This window comes from Equus przewalskii, chromosome 14 (genome assembly GCF_037783145.1).
Source record: "Equus przewalskii isolate Varuska chromosome 14, EquPr2, whole genome shotgun sequence".
In the NCBI taxonomy this organism is placed as follows: Eukaryota; Metazoa; Chordata; class Mammalia; order Perissodactyla; family Equidae; genus Equus; species Equus przewalskii.
This window is the reverse complement of record NC_091844.1, coordinates 37,036,173-37,061,958: the sequence shown is the minus strand read 5'-3', so window position 1 is coordinate 37,061,958 and position 25,786 is coordinate 37,036,173. Positions and strand designations below refer to the sequence as shown.

Genomic DNA, 25,786 nt, shown 5'->3' with positions numbered 1-25,786 from the left:
TACAAAAAGTAGGAAGTGGTCACAATGTCAAATTCTGCTGAGAGGTCAGGTAAAATGAATACTAAAGAAGTGTCACTGGATTTAGCAATATAGAGATAATAAATGATCTCCACAGCTATTTCAAAGGAATAGTGGGATATTATTTTATTTTGAGCATACTTCTATATCTTTTTATCAGGAATAGAAAGCAAGCATTTGACATATGTTGATACTTATACTGGCACTCCCTTCTTCCTACCTCCAGGCCCCATAACGCCCACCATCCACCGAAGGCTCTACTAGGGAGGTATTCTATGATGAAACTATGGTCTAATGGAATTTTCCTGATTGTAAGCGAAGTACTGTATTAGGCACCATGGAGCCAAGGAAAGCCAAGACTTGGTTCCTGTCCTTAAGAAACTTATGTAAAACAATTTAATGTCAACGTAATATGGTAAAAGTAGTGTCTGGGCCCCATGGAAGCCAAGAACATTCATCTCAGTTCAGGGGGTGGGGGGGGGGGGTAGACTGCTTATATAAGAACAACATCCACTCAGTCATTTTCTGAGCAGCTCCTATGTGCCCTGTATGTCAGATCCTGGAAATATAAAAACAATAATCTTAGATCTCTGTACCCACATAGCTCATGGTTTAGTGAAATGTGTCTAGGTAAGCTAAAGAGAAATTCCAATACACTGTGATAAGTGCTATAAGAGAGTTTATTAACCAAATGACAGTAAGAAGGCCTGAGACCCTATCCCAAACATGGAGACGCTGGAGAAGGTTCCATAGAAGAATAATATACAAGATGGGCTTTGAAGGATGAAAAGGCCCCAGCTAGAGATGTTTATTCCAGACAAAGGGAATAATATATGCAAAGGTTCAAAACTGTTTTGAGAACAGTGAGGATTTCATTATGGCTTAAACACAGTAATGAAGGGAAGCTGAGGGAGAAGCTAGGGAGGTAGGTTAGGGTCAACTATTTGACGACTTTGTAAGCCAAGACAGAACTTGGAAAAGATCTTACAGGAACTGAGGAACCAGAGAGGGGACTGAGAACAACATTTAGTTTTTTCAGATTCTCAAACTTGACAAACTAAACTCATGATTTCATGCCCTACTCCAACCCGTCCTACCCTAATGTTTCTGTTTCAGCAAATGGCACCACTATGAACCCAGTAATTGCTCATACTAGAAACCTGGACGTCCTTAATAACTCCTTTTCTGTCATCCTCCATATCCTCTCCATTACCATGTTCTATCATTTCACTCCTAAAACATACTCAACTCCTCACCTCAGGGTCTTTGCTCATGGCATACCCTCAGCCTGGAACAATACCATCCTGCTCTTTGCCTAGCTGCCTCCTTCTCATTCTTGAGACAGCAGCTTAATTGTTAATTCCTCAGAAAGCTTTCTTTCCAGCATAACACAGGTTCCCTCCTGTTATTCTCTCTTACAGCACCTTGTTCTATATTTACTTGTTTTTAATATCTATCTCCCTCCTTAGTCTGTAATTTTCATTAGGAAGGAATTGTCTCAATTTTGTTCTCTCACTCTCTACTCAATGCCTGCACAGTGCCTTCTACATAGTCGGCATTTAAGAAACAATGGTTTAAAAAAACAAAGAATTTTTAGGAAAATAACTGTGAAAGCAATATGGAGGATGTGAGGAGGAGGAGGATGTGAGAAACTTGAGGATCTTAGAACTAGCGAGATCAGACAAAAACAGCCCAGGTGAAAGAGAGCTTACCTAAGATGGTGAAGTGAGGACAGAGAAAACCAGTACTTAAACCAAGGCAGAACCCACAGGTTCCTGGCTAGGGCATACAGAGTGAAACATTGACTTCCATCAGGACTGAGGAAGGCAGACAGATATGGAAAGAAGAATAAAGAGATCTGTTTGACTATGGTAAGTTTGAAGAATTTGGATTAATATGTCTAGCAGGCAGTTGAAATTTTAAATGTGGCACAAGGGAGGGAGGTCCTGGGCTGGGACAGATCTTTCCCTCTTTTTTTTCTCCTCTACACAACCAAATCAGGATGCCAATAAGAATAATGAAAATAGCTTCCGATTTTTGAGCACCTACCTCATGCTTGACACTGTGCTGAGGGCTTTATATATTATTTCTCTTCCTTTCAACAACTCTACTAGGAAGGTAGTCAAAGCTCTGAGAGGTTAAGTAAACTGAGTCTACTGCCCAAGGCATCAGAGCTGCTAATCAGTGGGAGATCTGCTAATCTGAGTCCAGTTTTCTTCAAATCAATGCCTCTTTCTCTTATACTACTTTACCTCTAACTTGAATGACCACCTATGAAGTTGGTTTTAGAAAGGGAAAAACAGCAAAATGAAAGGAGGTGTCAGACTGAGAAAATCGGGACTGAATCTATGAAAAAGAGGCTTCAAAAACAAGTTTAATGAAACTTGATGTGAAAGAGTTGGAGAGAAAGAAGTGGCGTTAAGATGTAAAGACCCAGCCAGAAGGAGCCTCATGCCATCACAGTACTTTTATAACGTAAAGCGTAGTCCATGGCACACAGCAGTAGCACACCTGGGAGCTTGTTAAAAATGCAGAATCTCAAGGCCCACCTAGACTTACCGAAACAGAATACTCATCTTAATATGATCACCAGATAACTGGCATAATAGATTAATGTTTAAAAAGCACTGGTCTGATACCTTTACATAGACGAAGACACTAACCAGGTTAAAAACAGTTTGCAGAGCTAGACTCAGGCCTCTTGTCTCTCAATCTAGTACTCATTCTGCTTCACTATGGCCCCTCCAAGCAGATATCACTTTGAACTTCTCCAACCTAAGGTTTCTGCCATAGAAACATTTAGGAGCTGAAATGAGTTTAAATCAAGTTATCACTGACCATTTTGATTTGTTTTCACTCCATTTGAAATTTTAAGTGTCCCCACAAATTTTCTCCAATCATTTGTTTTTAACATCACAGTATGTCTTAGTCCATTCTGGCTGCTCTAAGAGAATACCATAGACTAGATGGCTTATAAACAAGAGATTTTTCTCACAGTTCTGGAGACTAGGAAGTCCAAGATCAAGACACTGGCAGATTTGCTGTCAGGTGAGGGCCTGCTTCCTGGTTCACAGCCAGCCATCTTTTTGCTGTGTCCTCACGTGACACAAGGAGCGAGGGATTTCTCTGGGGTCTTTTATAAGGTCACTAATCTCATTCATGAGGGCTCTGTTCTCATGACCTAATCATCTCCCAAAGGCCCTACCTCCAAATACCATCATATGGAGGATTAGGTTTCAACATATGAATTTTAGGGGGACACAAACATTCAGTCTATAGTACTCTATGAAACATAAACATGCTATCCCTGACTAAAAAGAAATCTTAAATTTACACAGTAAGTTTCAACCCTGAGTGCTCAATGTGAAGAGACAGTTTGTTGTTAATTCTGTGGAGTGGATTGCGACTCCTCAAGACCCTGTGTACAGCACAGCAGAACCCTGCCCTGTCTTTCTGCGCCATCCTCTCACCTTCCGGTGCTACATGAGGCAATGTTCCGCTGTTATCCCTAGGGCTTTCACGGCCAATTGTTTGAGAAGTGGGTGGCCAGGTCTTTCTTCTTGAAGAGACAGCAACAAGTGAAAGAAGAAAGAGACTTTCTACAGGCCAATCATTTAAAGTCATGGAATCGTGGAGTGGGAAGAGACTTTATAAGGTTAAGATGACAGATTTCATCTAGAAAGCCAACCATATAACTACTGACAACGCTGTATCAAAAAGTAGTCTGAAGCTGGTGTGGGGTCAGCTATTAGCACTATCTGCCATGGGTTGGTTCCAAAGAGTGCTCTCATATTGTTGCTGATCTTCTTGTGAAGATAAGGAAACTAAGGCCCAGAGAGGTAAAGTGAAATATCTGAGGCACATACTAAATAAACAGACCAGAACTCTGTATCTTCTGACTTCTGGCATAGTGGTTTTTATCCTGAATCATCCTGCTTCTCCTCTCTGATACATTTATTCACTAAAAAAATATAAAATCTTTTTCATATAATAGATAAAAATCAAACCCATTAATGTTTACCTGGGAATAAACAAGTCCTCAAAATTTACAAGTTCTATAATAAAGACTTACATGTAAGTACATTCAAAGATTTAAATGAAGCCCACAACCTCTAGGTTGTATCACTGTGATCAATGAATGATCTCTGACTCACATGGTTTTCTGACAATTTTACTTCATGGTGAGTTTTTCCATGTTCCAATTCTTCTTTATAGAGTTTAGCCATGATGACTCAGGGCACCTAGACGCTAGGAAGGAGCTTTCAATTTAAGAAGGAGGAGGAGAATGAGGGGGCATACTGAATCATTAACAGCCTACTCAGTTCTGAAACCTAGCAAATCCTTTTTGGAAGCCATTTTAAAAACAGCTTCAGGAGGCAAATTCTGGCTAAAGCCTTAAAAGTCTGGTCTTTAAGAGCTAAATTATCTGCAAATAAACTGGCATGTCATTTCTAAAAAAGACACAAGCAAGAAGCTTTAGCAAAATGTGATTTTTTTTGTTGAGTAAGTGTCAGTGATAAACTGACAAAAGGTCTGGTATCACTGAAATCACAGATCTGCTGTATGTTGAACAGTTTAAGAGACCACCTCAAATTCTTTGTTCCTTCAGTGAACTGACAGAACAGTTCAGACTGAACCATCCTATTTTTAATAAAAATTACAGTAAAGCAGTAAGTAAATTTAAAAAGCTTTCAGATATATGACATCTGTCTATAGGACTGTGGCTTCTAATTAGAAGCAGTCAGTACTTTACAAAAGACATACATTTAACACATTTTCACATGAATGATAAACTTTTATAATTTGGACGTTTTGGTCCTTTGGTAAATTTAAAGTATGGTAGTGAGAAATAATTCAAGGAAAAATCCATTATGTTAACTATAGTTTAAAATTAAAGAAAATCAGAATTTAGTGCTTCTAGTACATGCAGTTCATTAAATCTGGAGTAAACCCAGAGGAACATGAAGTACCGTGGATAGTACCTGCCCAGAACAAGGGATACAACACTAAGGTTTTGAAGAACCAATAAAGCACCTCCAACTGCTTTCACTTGTTAAAAAATAAAATCAGGGACCAGCCTGGTGGCCTAGTGGTTAAGTTTACATGCTCTGCTTCGGTAGCCTGGGGTTCACTGGTTTGGATCCTGGGCATGGACCTACATACTGCTCATTAAACCATGCTGTGCTGGCATCCCACATACAAAATAGAGGAAGACTGGTACAGATGTTAGCTCAGGGACGATCTTCCTCACCAAAAAACAATAAATAAATAAATAAAATTAAACTTCATTTTGCCTTCTAAAAACTAAGCCAACTGATACATTTAACACTACAATGAGCATTACCAACTAGCAAAAAATCAGAGCCAGTCACTCAAAATTCATTCCATTGAAGAAAGGAGAAGTTATAAACTTCACCACATTGCTGATCTTTTTACCCTTTCCTCTTGACTGTCACAAAGAAGCTTAACAGAAGTCCAGACACCCCAAGACTATTTATGATTGATTATTATTACAGTGATGAAGTCCCTGATGGTTTGACATTTTTGGAAAAGACAACAACATACACAAGAGCTGAAAATAGCTTTTGAAATTCCACTAGGCTGTTAATTCTTCTACCAAATTTTACTAGTTTAGATATATGTTCTCGATGGATGCAGGATTAACTCATGAGATGAGCTTTCAAATCAATGAGATTATTACTGTTTCCTACATTATTCAGATCAAAACATATTGCATCCTGTAGGTCACAGTCCTCTGTTAGTGTCTAGCAGATGGAATACAACATCTCTCCACCAGAACACACATACCAAAAAAGGGGCAAGAAAAGATAAAAAGAAGCAAAGTAAGAAAGACACAAATAGGAAAAGCGTTGTACTTGCCATCTACATGTTACTTCTTTAAGGCCCTTAATTCATTCCAAGCCCACTCCGTAAGTATGAAAAGTGGCAGACAAATGTAGAAAACACAGCGGAAGAGTAATGAGCACTAACCAAAGCTGGAAAAGGAAGATAAACTGAGCCAGTGGCAGAGTGATGAAGAGATGAAAGGGAGAGAGAGAGAGAAAGGGATGTGGAATACGAGAATCCTACAATGCACAAGCTGAAAAGAATAACCTGGAACCTGAGGCTGCAAAAATCTACAGAACTTAAGTAATAGACTAAATTTTCAAATAATTCTTAATTACTATTAATCATCATCCTTAATAATTCCTAAATTAAGTATAGGCTTTATCATGGTTATAATGTTTAAGTCAACATGTAATATAAGATCTCCCTTTTGCAAAGCAAACATTTTTTCTTGAGTGGAAGCTGTAATATTATTAGTATTCTTTACTTAATTTATAAATTTGAGTCTTAGTTCATTAGGTCATGGACATTTAAGTAGATCCACGTTAGAAGAATTAACATGGTCACATTTACTATTTTGTGACAGCCAATTTTTTCTTTCCCTCCTTATCTTGCTCCTACTCCTCCCCTCCCTTTCTCTTCCTCCTCCATTTCAAGTTATTTATTTATTCCAAAAAAAGGGAAATGAAAAACAGATTCATAATCTTACCACTAAATCAACAGACTGAAAGTTATTCCTAAAATGAGCCACACATCAGTATGGTCACCATCATAGAATTTCAAAGTCCTTTATGAAAATTACCGCCACTTTTATTTTACAGATGAATCAAAGACAGCTTGTTAAAGACTTTCAGAGTTAATGGAAAGCCCAGGAATTAAACATGGACTCTGTATTCCATGCTAATAAGTTAGTGTTTAAAACACATTCCAGCCTTGCTAGCAGCTCAATCCTGATAGTAAGTGTAGTATATGAAGAAAGAGTCTGGCTATCTATTTATCCATACATACAAACACATACACACGTATAAATATATATACACAAACACCAAAGGGAAAAAACTCTGTGTGAATTAAAGAACTAGATTCCTAACAATTTTCTGAAAAGTGTTTAAAATAGGAAGCTTTGCTAAAGTATTCCTTATACAGTTACATACTTATATTCCTAGTGGTCATTTTACGCAATTTATTATAAGTAAAATTTCACAAATTCTACTCAATTCCATTAAATTCTATATATTATTGGTTAAACATACAAAAGAAAACATTGTGCTATCCCATTATGCATAATTAACTAGAAAAAGAATGGTCTTCTTTATTCAATGTTATCAGTAAAGATCAGTAAAAATAAGTTTAGTTTCTCAAGTTGGAAAACTTACTCCTATAAAAAGTGTACTAGAATAAAATCATTCAAAACTCATAATCTCTACATGTATATCATTCTATGAGTAGAAGATTTCAAAAATCCATTATGGAGGGTTTTTTTATTGCGGGGGGGCTTTCAAACATTTGGATGACAAGATCCAATTTTCTGACAATTTTAACAATAAAGATTTAAAAACACTTCTTTATGGGAAATCAGCATGTTCTTGAAACAATTACTAATCTGAGAATGGAAGCATGAATACAAGACTTGACAGCCAGATTCATCTCTAACACACTAAACGTGCGCTAGTCTTTCAGTTCCTCAAGCATATGCCATAGCAACAAGTTATACAATTTCATTACATCATAAATGCCATCTCTCCAGTCTTGAATGCACGACACAAATGCAACTCATCTGCAATGACTGCCTTGAGTACTTAACTTGGGTATTAAGAAATATGCATGGTCTTGTGTGTATGTGTATGTGTTCTAATGTAACAGACAGAACTTAAATTCAAAATGAGCATAGTCTTTTCCATATTGGTCACTCTCAGAGGTTATATCCTTCTTCCAAATGATGCTACAACTGTCCAGAACATTATTAAAACTCCTATTTAGTCTAAGGGTGGATCTCATTTTTAGAAACAGTAATTGCCTTCTCAGGTGGATCTGATTTTTGGAAATAGCCTGAAGTTATTTCCTATTTTCTTTCTGTCAAAATCCTTTGAGTCCTATCTGATAAATAAAATGAGATATCATCTGGCTAATACCCCCTTTTTCCTTAAAAATAAGGAGCAAATAATAAAGTAATGAGCTAATTTCACATGTGGCTCTTAAAGTCTTATTAAAAAAAAATTCCAAAAATATTCTGAGTAACTCTAGTATTGCTAAAATAAGTGCACAGCTTCCAGAGAAACTAAAGCAGAATAAGTGTATAAAATAAACATCCTTAGTTTAAAGCAAGGATGGGCAACCGGGTCCTAGAGAATCTGGTCTCCTCTACCCTCCCTTTATGTTTCAGACTTTATCTCCTGCTGCTCTCTCTCACTTGAATGCAGCCACACTGGTCTTCTTGGAGCTTCTTGCATTCTAGTTAGGTTCCTATCTCAGGGCCATTGTACTTGCTGTTCCCCCTGCCTGGAATGTATTGCCCCAGGATTACCTGTGAGGCTTACTCCTTCATCTCTTTCAGGTATTTACTCAAGTATCTATCACCTTCTCAATGAGGTCTTTTCCATATCCTCCTCCCATCCCATACTCACATGCCACATATTCCCTCTTCTCCTTCTCTGCTTTATTTTCATACGTATGTGCATGAGTGCGTGCGTCTGTGTGTGTATGTAAACTGCTCATTATGGAAATTTTCCCCCACACACAAAAGTAGAGAGAATATAAGAAATCTCATGCATCCATCATCTACCTTCAACAATTTTCAATATATCACCAATCTTGTTTATCTATGCTCCTCTCCCCTCCAAATTATTATAAAGCAAAAATCCAGACATCATATTTTAGTTCATAAGTACATTATATCTCTAAAAGGTCAGGACTCTTGTTCAAAAACCATAATACATTATCACACCTAGAAAAATTAATAATTCCTTTTTATCAAATATCCAATGTCCAAATTTTCCCAATTTTTCATAAACTGTCTTTTTACAGTTAGTTTGCTCAAAGCAGGATCTAACTAAGGTCCATACATTGCATTTGGGGGATATGCCTCTTAAGTCTCTCTTTCAATCTTATAATCCCCCCAACTTATTTCTTGCTATTTATTTATTGAAGAAGCCAGGTCATTTGTCCCTAAAACATGAAATATTTTACTTATTTACTTTATTGTCTTTGTCTTGTTATTAAACATAAAGACCATAAGGCAGAGACTTTAGTCTGTGTGAGATCAGCATCTAGACATGTAAAAGGCATCCAGTAAACTGAATATTTGGCATTCACGCCAAAAGTCCACTGCCACCAAGTGCTATACACTTATTTCAACAAACTAGCATTACTCAAAACATTTTTGGAACTTTTTTTTTGAATTGCCTTCTAAGCCAGTTAAAGAGCCGCACATGAACATAGTTCATTACTTTATTATTTTGCTCCTTATTTTTAAGGAAAAAGGGGGCATTAGCCAGATGATTTAGGGTATCACCAAGCAGAAATTGGTAATCACAGCACTCTTTTCTGATGAATCTGAACTGGGACTCCCAGTTTTCTAAACATAACACTCCAGGCAGCCACCACCAAGCAATCAGATTTGGTACCCAAGGTGAAATCTATCTGCTATTCCTACTTGAGTCCACTTCAAATCCGTGTACTTCTATCTCCTAAACAGATTCAACGCACCCCGTGTGTTGAAATTTAGCTGAAATTTAGCATAATAAATTACCGACTATATTTCTTGTCAAGTATTTTTAAACATTTCTTAGCTTATTTTAGACAATTTAGGGGAAAAAGCAAATTGTAGCCAAAAAAATAATAGAAAAAGAAACTGTGAAAGATGATAGGAAACTGAGTGTACTCCATATTTTTAGAATTAGCAACATCCAAAGAGGTTAATTAGAAAATAAAAATCAGCAATAAATTCTTTGAAAAGGAAGTAAGTTACATGTGTATTGAATTAAAAACTTTTTCTTTAAACTACATGAAGGGTCAAGATTAACAGGGAGATGACAAATGTCAGGATTTTCCCATTTACAGGCACCAGCAACATATTCTATTTTTCTGAAAATGGTATTTTGAGGTATATAAAAGTATTACAGGGGGTATTACAGGAGTGATAAAAGGAGTACTATGTAGAACTCTATTTCTCTGAAATGGAGTTTACTGTGGCAAAAAAAATCTAAAATATCTTGTACAGCATTCTGAAAAAATAATCAGGTCTTCTTAGACTCATTTACAATTCACTTCTCTTAAATTACCTGATGAACCTCTTTTCCTCTAAATTTATTTCCGAAGGAAGCTATGCTAATTGAAAGGCTCTAATCAGATGTTCCTGTGTTTCAATGACTTATTTATTTCTATTTAAAAAGAAAAAAAAAAATCAGAAATTTCCTGACAGTCACTCAGGAAATCTTGTGCTTTCTCTTTATTAATTGCAAATTCATTCAGCAACAACAGCAAATATTATGTAGGACCTACTAAATGTAATAGGTTAGGCAATTATTTTCAACCTTCGGAAGAAAAAATTATTAGAAGTGGTCTTCTAAGATAACAGAAAAAGCTAGTGATATAACTTGAAATTATATCTAGTTCTTTCAGTGACCAATATTTCTTGTTTTGAGGTTCCCACACATTAGTCTGGGACAAATGTTCTCCGGCAGGGGTCAAACTCAAAGAAAACAACAATAACACCCACTACCACATGTGTAAAAAAAATCTCCAACAAACCAAATCCTCTGAAAGAATGATTTCTATTTACTTTTCCGCATGATATATTTAGAGGGAATCTGGAAAAGATGGCTAGAAATCTATAAACAGAAAGTGCTAAATGGAATTCACTGTTTATAGGCTTTAGCTAGAATTCTGTCCCTTGTATAATTATGTTGCCAGGAATCTTTAACATTGTACTCTTTAAAAACATCTTCATCGGGCTTCCTTCATTCTGTTGATTTTCTTCCTTTTTCCACTGGCTCTTAAATTTGTTTTATTCTCAATTAAAAGACATATAAATGTAAATTTTGGAATAAGATGCTTTTTCCAAAGAAACTCCTAGAACTGTCTCAGTGCCATCATATCCTTGTCGTTATGAAATTTTAATATACAGTACTATATATACTCAAAATATATGCAATAAAATAATCCATATAAGCCTTTCTGATATGATATAATAAATACTAGGATAGGTCTATATTGATGTGTCATGGTAAGATGTATGTATGCGAGAATGTTAGACAGTTTCCAATTCTAAGTCTTTTGGCTTAAAATCTTTATCAGCTACAGAAGCTTCAGTCTGAAAATAGTTGTTCACAAAGCAGGACTATTATAGTCCTTATCACTTGACCTACTGGACAACCACAATAAGGCATATTCTAAAATGACACAACTCGTAATATATGTGACATTTTGACAACCTGAAAGGAAGCTGAAACCAAGTCAAATGGAAGCATACTTAGGCTTCCCCCTGAAACTTGCCTCAGCAGCGGTCAGCAGTACTAGACTCAGCCCCCTGCCCTGTACTTTTCAGTCATTTCCTTTTCCCCAAGAAGTTAGGAAACGTGCAATGCCAGCCTTCGCCAGTCAACACTAACTTCTGCCTTTGGCCTCCAGTGATTGAGCAAAGACATTGTGTTCGCAGCTTCCTTAAAGTACAAATGCCTCTGGTAAATCAGGTTTCTAAATGCTACAGAAAAAGTTCCACATCACCAACTGTAAGGTCACTTAACTGACAATTTTAAAGAGAGCACAGATTTTGCTCCCTCCCCTCCAAATCTACCACTAAGGCACAATTTTCAGCTCACTTTTGTTTAAGTCAGTAAATACTACTATTATTACGTTACAGCCCTCCTATAACACTAACAAAAACCTAAGTGACAGTTTTCTCTTTGAAAGTTGTAAATTTATTAGATGAGGCATTATAACCACTGCACTACACGCAACTTTCCACACACTTAATAGTTCTATTTTCCAATTGTGTGTTTTAAATGCAAGATCTCTTTTAACATACAACAGAAAGGGGATAGTTAGAGGACTGGGGGGAAAAATCAAAATAAATGTCTCACTTTCCTTTTCTGATGGAACCACCAGAATCTAAAATATGGGGGCAAATATATAATATAAAATTCAAGAGAATTTCGAATAAGAAAGCACTCATTGTTAGTTACAGTTCTGATCATTATTCAACTCAGGAAATAACTAGTAGAAATGATGCTTGATTTAAATTTTTCGTGCCTTCCAGTTTGGTTCAACTACCAAAATAAACAAACTTATTCTCAAAGTATTTTCTTCCAGAAGAGGTTGTTGGCGTGAATAAAAAACATCAGGAATTCATATGCTGTATCTGTACAACATAAGGACAATGTTTTGAAAGATGTAAATCTGATCACTTTGAGAAAACATTTTCTGTTAAAAAGAAAATATCATAAACTGCAACAGAAGAACTGAAGAAATGGAACCTTCTCCACAATTCAAAAATTTAAATTCACACTATTATGCAAACTAAATTAAAAAAAACAAAAACCCTCACGTTCCTCCTCAATTATAAAAGTAATACATATTCAACGTAGAAAAAGACAAAGCCAGTTCTGAAACAAAAGATCAGCTGCTATGAAAAAAAAATAACATCTTGCAGAGTAAGAAAGTACCGAGCCTTTGGACCAAAACAAATTGATGACCTTTTCATACACTTGAAGCTTCAGTCCTTAGCACAACCAGAACTTTATGGATAAAGTGCACGCTCAATTATTTGTGGACTTGCTGTTTGATGAGTAAACAATGGGAAGGTTGTTGGTGCTGTTAAAACCAAGACACATTTCCTTGTGTGTACTGATTAAAATCTGTTAAATCTACATGAAAAAATCTCTGCACCTCCCCCCCACGCACCATCATTGTTCTCTTGCCTCGTAAGAGACCTGAATATACACAAATAAAAGTAGATGTTGAGGTGAGTTTATGATTTACAGTATTTTCCCCACTCGAAGCATTTTTCAAGAGTCCTTTGAGGTTTTACGACTCAAACACTAAGAAGAATTAGTGTTTAAACAACCTAACAGTTACTCAGACTTCTTTTAGACTTCAGCTAACCTGTAAGTAAAATGAGCATCTTCAACTTTTCCACGGGACATTGGAGAACGAGTTCTTACTCATAAATGCTTTCAGGTCCTCAGACAGCAGGCGCGGTGGAAGATCAAGCCTATCCATCAATCAGAGAGCTCTTCCGGGCCTCGGTTTACCCACTTAGGGAAGAGCGTATTAACTTGTTTCGTAGGGGCCCCCGAGGTGTAATTAATTAATGTTTTTAAATGCTCTGAGACCCAGAGATGAAAGGAAATGCGAGACACACGCAGAGATGATGACAATAATCATAACAATAAAAAGAATGACTAACTTGGAAGTCTGCGTTATGTAAGGAAGGAGAAAGAAGTTATCAGATTCGCACAAACAAAAGAAAAGCCCACTGCCCCCTTTGTTTCTCTTTCATTTCTCTCTCCCTCCCCGCCCCCGCGGAGCTGCCCTCCCGGCGGCCGGGCGCGGGGCTCGGGGCGCGGGGCTCGGACTTGGCCGCCGCGCTCGCTCCCAGGCGGAGGGGGGAGGGCTCGCCCGGCCGCCTCCTGACAAAGGCGCTTCCTCCTGCGAGGGCGCGGGATGCAGGCGCCGCAAACTCCGCTCCCGGCCGCCTCCGGCGCGGGGGCGCGCAGGCGGGCGGGGAGAGCCGGCTGGCCGCCCGGGGAAGCTGCCGAGGAAGTTGCGCGCCCGCCTCGCTCGCACCCCTCGCCGGCCCCGCCGCGATCCCTCCCGCGCGGCGGCCACACTCACCGGACAATTGCTGGTGGCCGGAATCCCAGCACGGCCCCGAGACCCGGAGCGAGGGGGTGAAGTGTGCGTGCGCGGGGAGCGCGAGCAGACAGCCGGGCGTACCGCCGCCGCCTTCCTCGCCAGCCGGCCGAGCCCGGCGAGGGGAAGTTGGCCGCGGAACCGAGCGCTGAGGAGCCGCGGGGAGAGGCAGAGGCGCAGGGCCCGCTTTGTGGTGCGCTCCCGGAGGGCTCGAGGCAAATCCGATCGCGCGGCACGGCTGGTGCTGCTGGTGGAGGTGGAGGCGGCGGCGGCGGCGCCCCCCGACGGTCCCTCCGCCTCACACCGCCTCTGGGTCACTGACACACAGCGGGAGGGAGAGGAGGGGACTAGCAGGAAGGCGGGGCTGGAGGGAGGGGACGGGGCAGGGCCACAGAGGGAGGCGGGCACGGGGCGCCGAGTGGTCTCTTGGGAGTTGTAGTTCTCCGGCTGAAGAAAAAAGGGATGCATTGTAGTTGAGGACGCGTCCCACGAGCTCTGCAGTGCGCATGCTCAGGGGGAGAAGTTTTCCTTCCCCCCCCACCCCGCCCCCCGTTACTACGGTCACCGACTCACTAAGGAAGAGGGCTTGTTCAGCGCTCTGCACCCTACTGAACAAGACCCTTCTTGTATTATGGTGCTGTTAGGGATCTCACCCTTAGCTAGTCCGTCTTACTTCGCTCCACCCCCAATTCCTAGCTTCACCGCTCACGAGTGCCCAGTGATAGCTGACTTCCTCCCAATATTTCGGTCTTCCCTGCTGCTGAATTTTCTTCCACAAATCCAGAATCACAAATACCCATTTCTCTCTCTTCCCGCAAGCGAATCCTCTTTGCCTTAAATTCAAGGTTTCTTTTTACCTAAGACTTGTAGAAATGTACTTTCTTCTAGTAACTTAACAATCAGATTATAAAACTGTTAGGAACATCACCATTATCGGAATCCCTTAGTTAATTTCTTCACTCAGTTGGTCACATCTAACTTTAAGACCAGCAAAGGTAAAGTTCAGGATTAAGATCGCTATATTTTACTTGATAAGTGTAAAATAGTCCAGATTTGTTTATTTTAAAGCCTACAATTCCGAAGAAATAGAAATTTCATAAAGTATAAGCTCAAAAGATAAGTGGAAAGTTGAAAATTGTTTACTGGGTATATTTTGGCAGACTTTCATTTGGCAAAAGGAGAAGTCTGAACCAAGGTCTGAGTATGCTGTTGGGCTAGTCGGCTAAGTCTACACCCATACTGGGCACCCAGGTGTGAATAGGTGGTGGAGGAGGGTGGTGAAAGGCAGGACACGTTTACTGGATCTCCAGAGGACTAAAGGCAACCTGTCCCAAGCTCTTTAGTTTTCTTTCCCTGCCTCCTTAGAACCCCATACTCTAGAAGAAAAAGTTTAATGCCTAGAAATCAGAAACACATTTAGAGCAGGAAAAGTTGAGGTTTTCAAAGAGAGAGTTCCAAGATCAGAAATCCTTATCCTTGCAGACCACATAAGTATTCATTGAGAAAACATTTATTGAGTATGCTATGTCTCAAGCACTTTATTAGGTCCCAGAAATAGAGATGCAAGAATGTATAAGAAACATTCCTTGTTTTCAAAGTGCTCACTGTGTGGAGAAGACAGGTAAATAAACAGACTTAGTGTGATAAATACTATAATAGGAAAGTACACCAGGTGCATTGATAAACAGCTACCCCAGATTTGAGCAAGCTCAGGACAAGCTTCAAAGAACATTTGAACTTGAGGATGACTGGGAGTTAGTGTGTTTGTGTATTTTGGTGGAGGAAGGGGAAGAGAGAAGTGGGTGAGAGTATTGGGAGTGGATGAGGAGGACAGCAAGAGCAAAGTGCTAGAGGCACGAGACAGAGTATTTTGGTTCAGCAAAGAGTTCAGCATTGCTGGTGATAGAATGGGGTTGGGGGGAGTGGCAAGAGGAGACAGCTTAGAACATGAACAATCTTGTACAATATGCTAAGGAATGTGGACTGTTTTCTGAAAGCAATGGAAAGCCATGCCAGAACTGTAAGCAGATGAAGTTTTGATAAGATAATGCATCTTAGAGGCCGGCCTGTGGCGGAGTGGTTAGCTTTGCAGGCTCTGCTTCAGCAGCCCAGAGTCTCACCCATTCGGATCCTGGGGGCAGACATAGCACTGCTCATCAAGCCATGCTGAGGCAGCATCCCACATAGCAGAACTAGAAGGACCTACAACTAGAATATACAACTACGTACGGGGGGGGCTTTGGGGAGAAGAAAAAAAAGGAAGATTGGCAACAGACGTTAGCTCAGGTGCCAACCTTTAAAAAAAAATATGCATCTTAGAAATGCATTTAAAAAAAGATGAGAGCCTGAACTAAGGCCCTGGCAGTGACAGGAGACAGAACTGAGAGTAATCAGCCACTATGTAAGGGACAGAATTAATAGAACCTAGTGAGTAATCGCCTGTGTTTGGGGATGAAGGGTGAAGGAAAGTTATCAATTATGATGCTTTTGTTTGCAAGCACCAAAAAACCCAACTCTGCCTTAACCAATAAACCAATATTGATCTGTCTAGATAGAAAGTCCAGTGAAAAGGCGAGCTACAGGGCTGAATGATTCGACAGCTCAGTGATGTCATTAAGAACACATTTCTTTCTTGTTCATTGTTCTTCCTTAGTATTAGCTTTATGGTCAAGTGACAGTTGCCAACAATTCTGGTGGCTGTAAGTTTCACTATCTAGGTCCAAGAAGGGACAAGAAGAGGGACTCATTTTTGAAAACTCTTTCAGAAAGGAGAGAAAACTCCTTTCCCAGGAGCCTCAAGAATTGATTTATATGTCTATACATAAACTAAAAATGGTGGCCAGGGGATGGCAATGAGGCTAATTATCTCAGGATAAAGACATATGCCCTGCCTCTACACTGAAAGAGTCAGCTTCCCCCAAATCTATGATGAGGAGATGTGGACATGCCAATGAAAATTGAGGTGATTACCCAGAAAAAGAAGAATTGAGGCTGAGAAGAGGGGAACCACAATATCTACTACAAGGAAGGAGAAGGATGACTCTCAGATTTTTGGCTTGTATGATTGAGGTAGGGATGCCATTCACTGAGTTAGGGAAGACCAGAGATTGAACAGCTTGTGAGGGAGAATTTGATGGGTTCACTTTGGATATGTTGAGTTTGAGATGACTCTGGACATCTAGGTGGAGAAGTGGAGTGGGGAGTTAGATATATATAGAGAGAGAGAGAGAAAGAGAGAGTCATATATATATATATATATATATATATATATATATATATATATATATGACTCTAGTGCTCTGAAGAGAGATCTGAATAGCAGAAGACATAATTGGAATTTGCCATCATATAGAAGGTAGTTGAAACTATGGGAATGGATGAGATCACCCAGGGAGAGTATGCACAGCAGTAAAGGAGGAGTCACTAATAGCACCCTGGGGAACACCAGCACTTAAGGAGTAGGCAGGAAGATCATGAAAATGCCTGGAAACTAGCAAGAGAACTAGGACATATAAAGAAGTAGGAAAATGTAATCTATAACCAGGAGAATTCAGTCAACATAAAGCCAGAAATGACAGAGATGATAGAATTAGCAGTCAACAACATTAAAACAGTTATTATAAATATGCTCTGTATGCTGAACGAGAGAAATTAAAGATATTAAAAATGGAATTTCTAGAGATTGAAACTGCAACTTCCAAAATAAAAATTTCACTGTATGGAATTAACACTCAGAGGCAGATTAGATACTCAGAGGAAAAGATTAGTAAACTTGAAGACATAGCAGAAGAATGTAACCAAAATAAAGCATACGAAGAAAAAAACGTAAAAAAATGAAAACAAATACGAAAAGAGAAAAACAGAGCCTCAGTAATATGTGGGAAAATACCAAGCATTCTAATATATGTATAACTGGAGTTCCAGACAAGAGAAGGGTGAGAAGGGTGACGGAAAAAATATTTGAAGTAATACAACTGAAAATATTTTCATATTTGATGAAAATTATATACCCAGAGACTCAGAAGCTCAGTGGGCCCTAAGCAGGGTAAACATGCACATTCACACACACTCACAAAAACCACTGCAAAAGACAGCATCATTAAATTGTTGAATATTAGTAATAAGAAGAAAATATTAAAAGCAGTCAATGGAAAAAAGGTACATTGTGTATAGAGAAAGAAGGACAAAAATTTGAGTACACTTCTAATCAGAAACTATGCAAGTCAGAAGACAATGAAAGGGCATTTTTAAAATGCTGAAAGGAATACAAATCTGTCACATAGAATCCTATCTTTAGAGAAAACATCTTTAAAAATGAAGGCTGAAGAAAACAAAAGCTCAGAGAATGTTGCCAGCAGAACTGCACTACAAGAAATGTGAAAGCAACTTCTTCAGCATAAAAAAAGCAATAGCGTGTGGAAACTTGGATTTAGACTTCAGGATGAAGAGAGCCAGAAATGGTAACTATATGAGTAAATATAAAAGACTTTCCCCCTCATTTAAAACATTTTTTTAAAAAGATAATTGACTACTTATAGCAAAAATTCTAACACTGTACCATAGGTTTCATGACATGTAGAAGTAAAATGCTGGACAACGATAGTTCAAAGGGTAGAAGAGGGAAATGGAATTGTCTTATCAGAATTTACATTATATGCGAAGCGTTATACTATTATTTGAGGGTAAATTGTGATCAATTAAAAATGCATATTCTAAACCTTAGAACAGCTATCAAAAATGAAACAAACAGTTATAGCTAATAAGTTAATAGTGGAGATAAAATGAAATCCTAAAAAAGTTATACTTGAATGGAGAAAAAGAAATATGGAAGAAATGTGTGTCCCTAATGACCGTGGAGCAACATCCAGCTCTGGACTTTCCACCTCCTGACTTCTTTTAAGTGAGAGAGAAAGAAACTTCTACCTTGTTTAAAGGCATTGTTATTTTGTATTCCATGTTATGTACAGCTGAACCTAATCAGAACAGCCACAAGCCTATAGCAGTTTCATGAAATAAAGAATATTCCCCAGAATCAGGTAGACCCACATATTGCCCAGAATTTGGCCACAACAGTGCCAGCAACATCAACATAGTTCTGGAGTTCATATATTTGTCACTAAAATTCCAGGGATAGGTCCTCATTGGTATGACCATCACTTACTCTTAGTTCAATCAGTTTTCCTTGAAGGAGAAAATGCATGTAAAGTGCTTAGTGTAGTCCTTGGAAAACAGCAAATGCTCAGTCAATATATGTTACTTTGAAACACAGCCACAGTAATAAGGTGGATACACTACAATTTAGACATGTGGTGGAGTTTGTACTCCCAAGTCAGGTGTCGAAAATCAAGGTGACTTTCGTTTATATATCAAAATCTGTGAATCCCTTTTTGAAATGGTGTCCACCATACAGTTCTGACTACAAAGTCCTTCAAAATCTGCAGTCCTCTGAATTCAGGACAGTTCAGGCATGAAAAATGAGTATACCTCCAATTTCCATCTACTTGGTATACGTATCTAGTTTAATACCCACATTTCTTTGACCAAAACAGCTATCCTTTTGTTGTTTATCTGCACTTTCAAATTTTGGTATCTTCAGATATCTAGTCATTTCAGTAAGAAAGTGAATTCTGGGGGACTAAGAAGTTAGGTTCTTTAGATTTCTTAAATTCTAAAAAGTTTTTGATCTTGGGAAGTTGCTCAGTAAATTTCAATGTTTCTTCCACCAAGTGACTATATAAAAATCAATTAAAACTATGTTTCAACTCTCCCCCCAAACATACGTGAAAATGGGGTTTAGGATGTGAACATAAGGAAGAATCACAATATTGACACCTTTCTCCAAAACATCATGCAGTAAATCTAATTTGCTGGTAAATGATGCAGAGGTAATTGGATATGCCAATCGTCTGTTATGACTTGAAAAAACTGTTGCAAACTTATTTTTCTCCTTTTATTGCAAATGTTTCATCTGCTACAAATGGACATATCTTTTCATTTTTAGTCCAAATTTTTCATATTTTATACTGACAAATGATTATATCCTATTAGTTCATAGATGCTAAAAGTTGTTTTTTTTAGTAAAAATGCAGGCCAACTTCCCTTTGGGATCAGGAAGACTCTAGACTTCATGTTGGACTCTCACTGAGATTCTCTGATTTGAGAGTAATGAAGGGGTGTGTGTGTGTGTGTGCGCGCTAATTTTAATATTCATATAATAAGTAGGTTAGCTCTCAGAACTCCTACCTTGCAACATTCCTCCTCGAAATAAAATTATTCTCTTCTAATGTCCTCAAAGTCTCCAAATAGCTCGTAGTCAACATAGAACATGTTCCTATTTTAAACCTGTGAATGGCACACAATTTGAAGGCTGGGCTTTCACTCAAAAGATTTGTAGGCCCCAAATGCTGGCTCTGACATTTTAGATATATTTGGAAAATGTCAAAGACAAGCCAGTTAAGATTTTAATGTTTTAAAGGAGTATGCTTGTACACCAAAGAATGCAGCCTATATATTCTCAGTATTAATCCAACCAAAATGTATGCAAGCAGTTATTTTGGAACTTTAAAAAATACTGAATAATGAGAGAAGTGCAAAACTCAGGAACAGAAGATTTAGATTGTGTTTCTATCCCTGTTGATCTATTTGCTTTTTTTCCTGGCAACAAAGATTTCTCTTTGTTTCTCTCAAGCTCAGCTACATATTTCGTTGTTGTTTCAGTTGTTATATTTACCCAGCGTGTCTACGTATTTGTATCAGAAAAGGTGGCTCCAATTAGCTCAGTCTGCCATGAGGTAGGAACCTTTTTTCCTTCATTTTTGAAAACTATTTCAAACACTTTGCCCTAATTACCTATATTCTTCTTTTCTAAAACTTTTTACTCATACTTTTAAGAAGACATTTGACTTTCTAAAATACTATATTAGCATTCAAGTAAAGAAGAAACATACTAACTGTTAAGTATTGCCATCTTTGGAGTGGTAGTATAGAAACTCTTGTTACATGGTTAGGGAATACTGGGCAGCCAGGGTAGGATGGGGAGAGGGTTTAGGGGAAACACCCTTAGTCAAACCTGGTAAGTTAATGGGACCATAAGCTCTTGGTACTCACTTTAATTCTCCCTATTTCATCCTCCCAGCTAGGTTGGTGCCACAGAACCCAATCTTTCCTTGTCAGTTTCCTCTTGTTCTCTGAGTTACTTTACTAAGTAAAGTAGCGAGTTACTCCCTAAACTCCTCAGTTTTGGAGTTTTTCTTTTTTTTCAGTCTCTTTGTAGATTCAGTACAGGAATCCTGGACTTTGCCAATAGAATTTTCCTATTTGAGTTCTGCCTTTCCGAGGACTGAATCCTCGCAACTAGCTCTCCTGAACTAGTACTGCGTTAATATTTTCTCAAATAATCCCCCATACAGTTTCACATCCTGCCTTAATCATCTGTGTCTCCTTCTGCTTGTCCTGCCTCCAGTCACCTCTCAGAGATCAGTTTCTTCACAACCCCACCTCACTGCATCACTGTACAAAGCTCCCAGCCTCCCAACCTGAGTCACCACACACCCCCTCTCGTGTTACCAGCCCAGTCTTCTGCCCCCAGCCTGTCTTTTCTCAGATAAAATCAGCATTGCACATTAGCAGAGATACAGTTCCATCCGTATGACTAGATTCAGCCAGCCTGGAGTTTTTCAATTTATGGTAGTATTTTTGTAATGCATTATTTAAAAATCTTTTTATTATAGAAAGTTTCAAAATATACAGAAGAACAGAGAACAGTGTAGTAAACCGCATGTACCCATCATCTAGCGTCAACAATTTTCAACTCCTAGTCAATCTTGTTTTATCTCTACCTCCACCAAACCCACTGGTTTATTTCAAAACAAATCCCAAATGCAATATAATTTCATCTGTATTTCCATGTGTGTCTTGTAAAAAGTGTGTATCTTTATTTTAAAAACGTAACTATAATGCAATTATCACACTTAAAAATAAAGCCACCAAATATTTCCTTAATGTTCTCAAATTTCCAGTTTTTATGAATTGAATTCCAAAGAGGAATATACGTGCCATTGGTTGTCATAGCTCTTAAATCTCTCTCTTTTTCAAAAAACCTTGTATCATGGAAAATTTCAAACATATGCAAAGTAAGTAGATTAATATATATACTCAACACTCAGCTTCAACAGTGAGTACCTCAGCTTCAACAGTGACCAAAGGTCTATCATTCTTGTATCATCTATATCTCCACTCACTCTTCAATTTCCATTCTGTTATTTTGTTTACAGTCTATTGAGATAAAATGTACATGTATTTAAATATACAAATCTTAGCTGTAAAATTTTGACAAGTGGATATATCAATGTAACCCACACTGCTGTCATCACATAGGACATTCACATCTCCCTAGATGGTTCCTTTGTGCCTCTTACCCCCTCACCAGAGAGCGGTAGAGGCAACTGCTTCTGTTTTTTTTTAGATTGGCACCTGAGCTAACATCTGTTGCCAATCTTCTTTTTTTTCCCTTATTCTTCCCAAAGCCCCCCAGTACTTATTTGTATATTCTAGTTGTAGATTCTTCTGGCTCTGCTATGTGGGACACCACCTCAGCATGGCCTGATGAGTGGTGCCATGGCTGCACCCAGGATCCTAACCAGTGAAACCCTGGGCTGCCCAAGCAGAGCGCGTGAACCCAACCTCTCGGCCACAGGGCTGGCCTCAGCAACCACTTCTTTGATTTTTTTTCCCTTGGATTAGTGCCTCTTCTAGAACTTTATACTCTTTTATGTCTGGCTTCTTCTCAGTATAATGTCTGTGAGATTCATCCATGTTGTTGGATTAGTCTGTTCCTTATAATTGCTATCACTACTAGAATACGTTTATCCTTTCTTCTGTTGATAGACATTTGGTTAATGCAAGTTTTTGGTTTTTGAGAATAAAGCTACTGTGAACATTCTTATGTAAGACTACCAGCGCTTAAGTCTCTTTTAAGCTCCAAGTCATGTGTGTGAGTGTGTGTTTGTGTGTAGGGGGTTGTTGGTTGTTGAAGAATCTAAGTCATTTGTCTGGTAGAATTTCTGTTCTGGATTCTGCCGGTTGCATCCACATATGTTTTACATATTCCTCTGTCCCTTGAATTTTCTGTAAATTGATAGATCTAGTGGCATAATAAAACTCAAGTTCAATTCTGTCAAGACTGTTTCAAAGGTGGTGGTGTGCACTTCCAGTAGAAGATTCATGGTGACTGGTGTTCTTTTATTTGCCACTGTAACTTTCGGATAGATTTCAAGACATACAATCATTGGATCAAATGGTAAATGTATATATAATTTTGCCAGATTTAACTTATAGAATTTTCAGGTATTTATTATAAACTGTAATATGCTGTTTAGTGAGGTACTAGCCAGTTGCAGTAACTTACTATATGGAAATACACACACGAACATGCACAGTCAAATCTCATTATTTATAATAGTTATGTTCTATAAAGTTGCCGCCACACTGAATTAGTGAATACTAAACCATTGCTCCTAGAGGAAATACAGGATTAAGTTCCTGTGAGTGTCTGGTCACAATTTAGTCAACTGATCATTACATAACTTTGTGTGTACTTCTGTTTAAAGACACCTTATTTAATATATATTATTGATTCATTAACAGTGAACTCACAGTCAGCAACATTATAACTCATGCCTGAATGAAGCTTATCTAACACACATATTTTCTCTGAAGCCAACATCACAGCCTTCTTGTGCTTAGGAACACTAGACAGCACCTCAGCACTAAGTTTGTGGGCCATTTAAAATAACAAAATTGTCAACAAAAAGCACAAAAATGTGAAAAATGTGGCATTAAATGGACCACATAAAAGACACTTGTTTACGGTATAAGAGCTTAAACAAGAAGGCAGAGCATTGCCTTGTTCAGCCTCAACTAGGAATGCAAGTGCCAGACGACTCAAATTTTTGGCCATTCTTTGCATGTCCATGAATGACCTTCAAAAGCACTGTGAGTATTGATTTGGGCTTTAAAAATAAATTTTAGTGAGTAGACAAATTGACAAATACGTACTTCATGAATAATGAAGATCAACTGTATACATAAAACAGGGTTCTCATCATCTCTTCCCAATTCCAAGAAATTAGGCAACTAAAAAGAAGAATGAATTTCCTCCTTTCAGGAAACTTGATGGGACTATATTCCCATGAGACTTGGGCTTGATGGGGTATCCTGCCTCAAAATATATGTAGATTTTAGGGTAATCATGACTCGTTGTGATAGGAGAAGATGTAAGTAAATTGGGTTTTAGATATACTAACATTTTTACTAGGAAAGAACCCTGCTGAGATGAGAAACACAGTATCATATGTAGAGGTGGAAATGGCATGAGGTGTAGAAAGATAAATATAAAAGTGTTTAAAGAAACTAGCTAAAAATCTGACTTGAAAGAAAAAGAAGACTGAGGGTTGAGTACTTAATAAAAGCAAAGAATCCAGTTCTAAGATATTTCAGCGAAGGGGAAATGAGAGACATACTAACTAATGAGGATGTCTGGTGATTGGAAGAATCAATTTACGTTTACCTGGGAGCCGAGAACAAAAGTGGGGCGCAAAAAGAAAAGACTTTGCCTCACCAATGAAAAGGAATAGTCCTGACTTGGGCTTGAGGGTATATGTATGGGAAGCCATAGTAAGAATAGACCAAGTGATTCCAGAATATGGATAAAGGAAATTGTCTCAACCTGGGTTGTGAACCTTAGAGAACAATTTGTTAAGAGTCTGATTAATTAATTTAGCATCATCAAATTAGCATAATAAATAACACTGAGTGCTTGAGATTTACATAGTGAGATAGATTTTATGTCACCCAAGAGCTCTGTAAATTGTAGTCATATGTTGTGTTCTCTACTTCATGTACTAAGCAAATGGTAGAGTGAAGAACATTATCAGGGACAGTAGAGGGGAACATAAGATGAAGGCCATATTCTCCAAATATTACCATAACAATTATCCTTTCCCACTTCTAACCCCTGGTACTATTTTCCTAGGAGATGACAACAGAAAATATACCACTAGACTTTTGCTTCAGACTTACCTTAAAATTTTTCTCTAGGGCAGATATCCAGCCTAAGATACTTCTTCGAGTCAAGTCACAGAGACATTCTAGTGATATCTTGCTACCCTTGGCCACAACATTTGTGTCCCTATGCTGAGACTCCAGCCTCCTTTCCAATCCTAACCAGGATTCCTGTAAAATTCTCCAATGATTCCCTCTCCTAAGACACTCATAATTGCAAGTCTAAATCATGGATTGCTAGCCTGGGTCTCCTTTTGTTTATCGGACATCTCATGTCACTCACCAGTTTCCCTCTGAATTTAAGAATTTCAAAGGCTAGATCTAGGAAGTGAAAAAAAATCCCTTGATATAGAGCGAAAAATGGTGTTTAAAAAGCCCACTAGTATTATATACTTTTAAAGAAAGTTACTTGGCCAGTAAGAAGATTTTCATTACTGTGACGGATACCTACATTTTAGTTTCTAACTGACAGACTTAACAATATTTAGGAAAATTGTGAGAAGTAATTCTTATCCCCTAGAAGACTAGAATTCAAGAAACTTCCGTTACTCATAAGTAGTTTTATTGACTGAGAAGAATAAAAAGATATTCAGTAAAAACTAGTCCTGTACATATGAAGTAGTAGGATTAATATAAAATATGAAAGTAAGCCCTTTCATAATTGTAAGCTTGGTTTGAACTTTTGTTTATTCAATTTCTAAATATCATTGTTCAGTTAGAACCATATAATAACACTTAATGAGATTATTTTGCCATCCAAAGTAATTTGTTGCTATTCACTCCTCAAGCACAGCTCTCTACCCTCATTTTTACTCTCCAATTCCAAATTCCAACAGATAATTCAACTGGATGGTTAGACTGGGCTAGGGGTGACAGACAACTAGGTGATATGTAATAAAAAATCAGAACAGGTCAAATTACTCAGTAGATATATCCCCACGTAAAGCTTCAAAAGGTAACAAAGAGCCTGATTAGTGATTGTGTGTAATGTTAAATTTAGAGTCAGATC

At 38.2% G+C, this 25,786-nt stretch overlaps 1 protein-coding gene across 1 annotated transcript in view; it reads right to left on the bottom strand.

The window, feature by feature from the left end:
- The window catches only part of PELI1 (pellino E3 ubiquitin protein ligase 1), a 55,701-nt gene extending 41,486 nt beyond the window's left edge, over window positions 1-14,215 (bottom strand). Inside the window, exon 1 of the mRNA XM_008535258.2 lies at window positions 13,699-14,215. The gene's annotated coding sequence lies outside the window, so the exon portion shown is untranslated. The remainder of the gene's footprint in view (window positions 1-13,698) is intronic.
- Window positions 14,216-25,786: the final 11,571 nt, after the last annotated feature.